The sequence below is a fragment of the Pristiophorus japonicus genome, chromosome 6 (assembly GCF_044704955.1).
Source record: "Pristiophorus japonicus isolate sPriJap1 chromosome 6, sPriJap1.hap1, whole genome shotgun sequence".
Lineage (NCBI taxonomy): Eukaryota > Metazoa > Chordata > Chondrichthyes > Pristiophoridae > Pristiophorus > Pristiophorus japonicus.
In genome coordinates, this window is record NC_091982.1 from 182,318,712 (window position 1) to 182,325,799 (window position 7,088).

At 51.7% G+C, this 7,088-nt stretch overlaps 1 non-coding gene across 1 annotated transcript; it reads right to left on the reverse strand.

The window, feature by feature from the left end:
- Positions 1 to 602: 602 nt before the first annotated feature.
- LOC139266321 (U2 spliceosomal RNA) lies at positions 603 to 800 on the reverse strand. The gene has a single exon (XR_011593694.1). It is a non-coding gene; the product is annotated as a U2 spliceosomal RNA (small nuclear RNA).
- Between the last annotated feature and the right edge of the window lie 6,288 nt (positions 801 to 7,088).

Below are 7,088 nucleotides of genomic sequence, written 5' to 3' on the forward strand. Positions count from 1 at the left end.
TGAAACCGAAGGAGAGCATCCTCACGGCCAGATACAAATTTTACCATCACTGCAGATCTGAGGGCCAGGATGTCACCAAATATGCTGCGGACCTCAGGAGACTTGCGGCGCCGTGTGATTTTGGGGCACACCTTGACGAGGCTTTGCAGGACGTTTTCATTATGGGGATTGGCCACGAGGGCCTCCTTCACAAGCTGCTGGCCACGGAACCCACAGTCACTCTGACAAAGGCCATCACCATTAGCCGGGCATATATGACCTCGACTTGCAGCACCAAGCAAATGATCCACACAGTCTCGAACCCAGCAGGCACGGTCCACAGGATAGCGCCCACCACGGACAAAACTGCAGAACGTGGCTCTGCCCGGGGCAGAGAGCATGGACCTCGGGATCCTGGAGCTCAGAGTCCGCCGAGGAGGGCCAATCAAGCAGCACCATGCTGGCGCTGTGGAGGAAGCCATGGGGCTCACCGGTGTAGGTTTGCGGAGTACACGTGCAATACCTTTTTTTTTAAATTTTATCCAATTTCGTTCCAGATCAACTCTAACGCCAAAGATCACTTTGCGCCAATGTGTTTGATCTTAGGCCAAAAGGCTGAGAGGCGAAGTTGCACCGTTCCTGGAAATATTGCAATACCAGGTCGGTGCATGGAGTGGACGGGGCATGCCCCTGATCCAGCTCCCTGTCCAAAAATCAATTCAATATCATGTCCCCATAGGGGATATTAAACTGATAAGAACAGATACTACACTTGATCTTAGCCAAAAGAAGGCCACCTTCAGCATATGCGTAAAAGAAATTGGACTCACCGTGTGGCTGAGGAGATGGGGGTTGATCCACTGTTCAGCGAGAGCAGGTAGAAGATGAAGTGCTTGGACTGTATACGTGCACCAACGATTCGCCCCCAGTGATAAGTGAAGTAAAAATCAACGGAGTCCCTGTGAGTATGGAAGTGGACACGGGCTCGGGTCCGTCGTTGATGAGTTGGAGAACTTTTGATAAACTGTGGATTAATCCAGCTGCACGACCCAAGCTGGTCCCGGTCACGGTGAAGCTGCGTACCTACACCAGGGAACTAATACCTGTTCTCGGCAGAGCGATGGTGCAGGTATCCCACGGGGACGAGACGCACGCTTTACCTTTGTGGGTCGTTGCAGGCGATGGGCCGACACTCCTCGGCCGGAGGTGGATGGGGAAGGTCCATGGGAGCTGGGAAGACTTCATTCCTCCACAGGCTGCTGCTCCCCAGGGTGCTGCCGTGCCCCGGGTCCCCAGAGAGCAGCGCCGGCCGAGCTGGAGCTGCAGCCTCAATCCACCCACAGGCAAGCCCCAGGCCCGGACCTCATACAGAGACCCTGCAGCCCCAGCCCCCACAGGCAAGTCCCAGGCCCGGATCTCACATAGAGACCCTGCAGCCCCAGCCCCCACGGGCAAGCAGCCCTGCACAGAGGGGCCGAGTGGGGGGGGGGGGAGTGAGCCGGCGGGGCGCTGCGGGCGGGGTGCTGAGGGATCCAGGGGCCGGCGGTTCGGAAGGGCCCCGCAGAGGAAGAGGACCCGCCAAGGAGCTGGTAGCGGCAGCAGCCGCAGGGGAGGCTGCTACGGAGGCCGCGGGGGACGCGGCAAGTGCGGCCGCTGGAGAGGCCACGACAGCTGCAGGAGAGGCGGCAAGTCAGGTGGCAGAGGAGGGGAGCGGAGGCTGCGACGGCGGAGGGCATTCGGAGCGGCAGAGAAGAAGATGGCGGTGGCATCGTGTCGGAGCTGCAGAACATCAAAGATGGCGGCGCCCAAGGAGAAGCCTCATGGAATCCTCCTGCATCAAAGATGGCGCCTTAAAGAGGAAATGCACCCGGGAGTCTTAAAAGGGCCTTACAAAGAGGTGGTCCCCACAAAGGACTTCTGTTTGGCAGAGCGAGTCTAAAATGAGCTATGCTAACGTGAGATAGTGAATTTATAATAAGAATTATTTTTTTTATGCTGAATGGCCAGTGTATATGTGTAAAATAATGGATGAAGTACAATTAATGATAACGGTTAACAAGGAAATCAAGGTTCCGCTACCAGTCAATAACCAGTTAATGTACCAGATAATATGTACCATACTAACGCACTGTCTATGCCCACCTGCCTTCCGTTGGACAAGTGTGATGTTATGTAATGATGTGTGTATTGTTGTTCTGCTTCCAGGTGGGGGGGGGAAGGTGATGTTATATAATGATGTGTGTATCGTCCTAGTACCTTAAATGTAATGTAAGTACTATGCCACACCACAGAGGGCGCTGCGGTGGGAAACCCTGGTAGTACCTGTAACAAGGACTATATAAGGGTGACCACCACACCTGGGAGGCACTCTGGAGCTGAACAATAAAGGACGAAGGTCACAGCAGTTAGACTTACACCAGACCGTGTGGAGTCAGTGATTTGTGTGCTACATACACCACACCAAGTATTTACAATCTATATTAACGACTTGGAAGAAGGGACTGGGGGTACTTGTGCATGAAACACAAAAGGATAGTATGCAGGTACAGCAAGTGATCAGGAAGACCAATGGTATCTTGGCCTTTATTGCAAAGGGGATGGAGTATAAAAGCAGGGAAGTCTTGCTACAGTTATACAGGGTATTGGTAAGGCCACACCTGGAATACTGCATGCAGTTTTGGTTTCCATATTTACGAAAGGATATACTTGCTTTGGAAGCAGTTCAGAGAAGGTTCACTAGGTTGATTCCGGGGATGAGGGGGTTGATTTATGAGGAAAGATTGAGTAGGTTGGGCCTCTACTCATTGGAATTCAGAAGGATGAGAGGTGATCTTATCAAAACGTATAAGATTATGAGGGGGCTTGACAAGGTGGATGCAGAGAGGATGTTTCCACTGATGGGGGATATTGTGTTCCTAACACAGATGAGACTGCACACAGGGAGGTTAAAGTAACAGTGACCTCAGTCTTTATTAAGACATTCCAGAGTGAGGAACAGACCTCAGGGGCCGGCTTATATACAGTGCTCCCAAGGGATGCTGGGATCCCTTGGGACTTCAGGGGATGCACTCCCTGGTGGCGGAACATGGGAGTGCATGCTTTACAGGTACACAACATCACTCCCCGCCAAAGTCAAAGTGAAAACTATTTACAAGGTGAGGCAGTCGGGAGCCTTTCTTTCTCTGGTGGACCGCTTCGGTACAAATGTGTGTTCTGGTGTGTTGGCTGTGCCCTCGCTGGGCTGGCGTGTTGTTGGCCCTGCAGGGCTGCTGGGTGAACCTGGCCTTGCTGGGCTGTTGGGCATGATGGGTTCGATTTCTTGGTCCGGCGTGGTGTCGTTGATCCTTTGGGTATGTGTTGTGGGCTCGAAAAAGGCGGTGCCTGCTGTGGGTTGATCAGGGCAGTCTGTGAACCGCAGTCTCGTTTGGTCCAGGTGCTTTCTGCAAATTTGTCCATTGTCTAGTTTGACTACAAACACCCTACTCCCTTCTTTAGCTATCACCGTGCCTGCGATCCACTTGGGACCATGTCCATAGTTTAGCACATACACAGGGTCATTCAGATCAATTTCTTATGACACAGTGGCGCGACCATCGTTTACATTTTGTTGCTGCCGCCTGTTCTCTACCTGATCATGCAGGTTGGGGTGAACCAGCGAGAGTCTGGTTTTAAGTGTCCTTTTCATGAGTAGCTCAGCGGGGGGCACCCCTGTGAGCGAGTGGGGTCTCGTGCGGTAGCTGAGTAGTACTCAGGACAGGCAGGTTTGGAATGAGCCTTCTGTGACTCGTTTAAGGCTCTGTTTGATTGTTTGTACTGCCCGCTCTGCCTGCCCATTGGAGGCTGGTTTAAACGGGGCCGAGGTGACATGTTTGATCCCATTGCGGGTCATAAATTCTTTAAATTCGGCACTGGTGAAACATGGTCCGTTGTCACTGACCAGTATGTCAGGCAGGCCATGGGTGGCAAACATGGCCCGCAGACTTTCAATGGTGGCAGTGGCGTTGCTTCCCGACATTATTTCACACTCAATCCATTTTGAAAAAGCATCCACCACCACCAGGAACATTTTACCGAGAAACGGGCCCACATAGTCGACATGGATCCTTGACCATGGTCTGGAGGGCCAGGACCACAAACTTCGTGGTGCCTCTCTGGGCGTGGTGCCTCTCTGAGCACACATGCTGCATTGCCGTACACAGGACTCTAAGTCAGAGTCGATACCGGGCCACCACACGTGGGATCTGGCTATCGCTTTCATCATTACTATACCCGGGTGTGTGCTGTGGAAATCCGGAATGAACATCTCCCTGCCCTTTTTGGGTAGCACTATGCGGTTACCCCACAACAGGCAGTCTGCTTGAATGAACAATTCTTCCTTTCGCCGCTAGAACGGCTTGATTAACTCTTGCATTTCATCGGGGATGCTGGCCCAGCTCCCATGCAGTACATAGTTTTTTACTAGGGACAGCAGAGGATCTTGGCTGGTCCAAGTCCTAATCTGGCGGTCCGTGATATGTGATGTATCATTTTCAAACGCTTCCATGACCATCAACAAGTCTGCGGGCTGCGCCACCATCAACAAGTTTGCAGGCTGCGTCATTTCCACCCCCGTGGTGGGCAATGGTAGCCGACTGAGAGCATCCGCACAGTTCTCGGTGCCTGGCCTGTGGCAGATGGTATAATTATACACTGATAGCGCAAGTGCCCACCTTTGTATGCGGGCTGAGGCATTAGTATTTATCCCCTTGTTTTCAGCGAACAGGGATATGAGGGGCTTGTGATCAGTTTCCAGCTCAAATTTGAGGCCAAACAGGTACTGATGCATTTTCTTTACCCCGAACACACGCTAATGCCTCTTTCCCAATCATGCTGTAGGCCCTCTCGGCCTTAGACAAGCTCCTGGAGGCATAGGCGGCAGGTTGCAACTTCCCTGCAACGTTAGCTTGTTGTAATACACACCCGACTCCGTACGACGACGCATCACATGCTAGCACGAGTCTTTTACACGGGTTATACAATACAAGCAGCTTGTTGGAGCATAAAATGTTTCTGGCTTTCTCAAAAGCAATTACCTGTTTTTTTTCCCATATCCAATTATCACCTTTATGGAATAACACATGTAGGGGCTCTAAGAGGGTGCTTAACCCCAATAGGAAGTTACCAAAATAGTTGAGGAGTCCCAGGAATGACCACAGCTCCGTGACGTTCTGTGGCCTGGGTGCGTTCCTGATAGCCTCTGTTTTGGCGTCTGTGGGCTGAATGCCGTCTGCTGCGATCTTTCTCCCCAAAAACTCCACTTCTATTGCCATGAAGACACATTTCGACCTCTTCAGCCGCAGCCCTACGCGATCCAGTCGCTGGAGGACCTCCTCCACGTTTAGTAGGTGCTCGACGATGTCCCGACCCGTGACCAATATGTCGTCCTGAAAAACCACCGTGCATGGTACTGACTTAAGTAGGCTCTCCATGTTTCTCAGGAAGATCGCTACAGCCGACCGAATTCCAAACGGGCATCTGTTGTAGATGAACAGTCCCTTGTGCGTGTTGATGCATGTGAGGCCCTTTGAAGACTCCTCCAGCTCCTGCGTAATGTAGGCCGAAGTCAGGTCGAGCTTGGTGAATGTCTTGCCTCCTGCCAGCATCGCAAATAGGTCATCTGCCTTAGGTAGCGGGTATTGGTCCTGTAGCGAGAAACGATTAATAGTTTCTTTATAATCGCCGCAAATCTTGACCGTGCCATCACTTTTGAGTACTGGGACAATAGGGCTGGCCCACTCGCTGAATTCCACTGGGGAGATGATGCCCTCACGTTGCAGCCTGTTCTGCTCGATTTCCACTCTCTCCCTCATCATGTGGGGTACCGCTCGCGCCTTGTGGTGAATGGGTCGTGCTTCTGGGACCAAGTGGATCCGCACCTTTGCCCCGGAGAAGTTTCCAATGCCAGGCTCAAAAAAGGAAGGAAATTTGTTAAGAACCTGGGTACATGAGGCCTCATCGACATGTGATAGCGCTCAGATGTCATCCCAGTTCCAGCGGATTTTGCCCAGCCAGCTCCTTCCAATGTGGCACTAGCCAATCCATCATGAGTAAAAAGATGTTTGAGAGACTGTGGTGCAACAAGGCATTCAGACCAGCCCTGAGCCCCATCCACATGAAACTGAGAGCGTACACCAAAGAGCTTAGTGTGGGGCCAATGCCCGGGACAAACCAGAGTGGCAGTTTGTGCACCGTGCCCTCGTAGGTGACCTTGACCATGGCGCTGCCCAGGACGGTGATAAGCTCTTTGGTGTATGCTCTTAGTTTCATGTGGATGGGGCTCAGGGCTGGTCTGAATGCCTTGTTGCACCACAGTCTCTCAAACATCTTTTTACTCATGATGGATTGGCTAGTGCCAGTGTCCAGTTCCATGGCTTCGGGTAAGTCATTCAATTTTATATTTAGCATTATAAGTGGGCATTTCATCGAAAATGTGTGCACCCCATGTACTTCAGCATCTGCCTCCTCTCTCTGAGGCTCAAAATTGCTTTGATCCACCATGGACCGATCTTCCTCTGCCATGTGGTGGTTTGCAGGTATTGCAGAGCTTGCAGCTCATCTGCAAGCTCATTGGAGGCACCCCATTGTTCTACAGCTCTTGCAAACATACCCTTTGAAACAGCATGAATAGGCTGAATGGAAGCCTCCACAACGCCAACAAGGTGTGAATTGCCTTGCATTCATCCTTTGTTGGGGACTCAGAGTCATCTGGGTCACCTGACGCCTGCTGGCAGTTGCAGTTTCGTGGTTTCTGCCCTGTACATCTCTGTTCGCAAACACAGTTCCAGTTAAGTTATGAACATTGCTAGCACTTGTGTGCTGAGAGATTTGTTTGGTGTTATCATTGATGGACATAAACGCCTGTGCTATCGCAATGGCCTTACTGAGGGTCGGTGTCTCTACAGTCAAACATTTTCGTAGGATGGTCTCGTTGCCAGTACAAAAAAGTCTCTGAGCATTTGCCCCAGGTAGCCATCAAACTCACATTGTCTTGCAAGTCGCCTTAGCTCAACGATGTAGCTTGCTACTTCCTGACCTTCAGATCGCTGACACGTGTAGAACCGATACCTTGC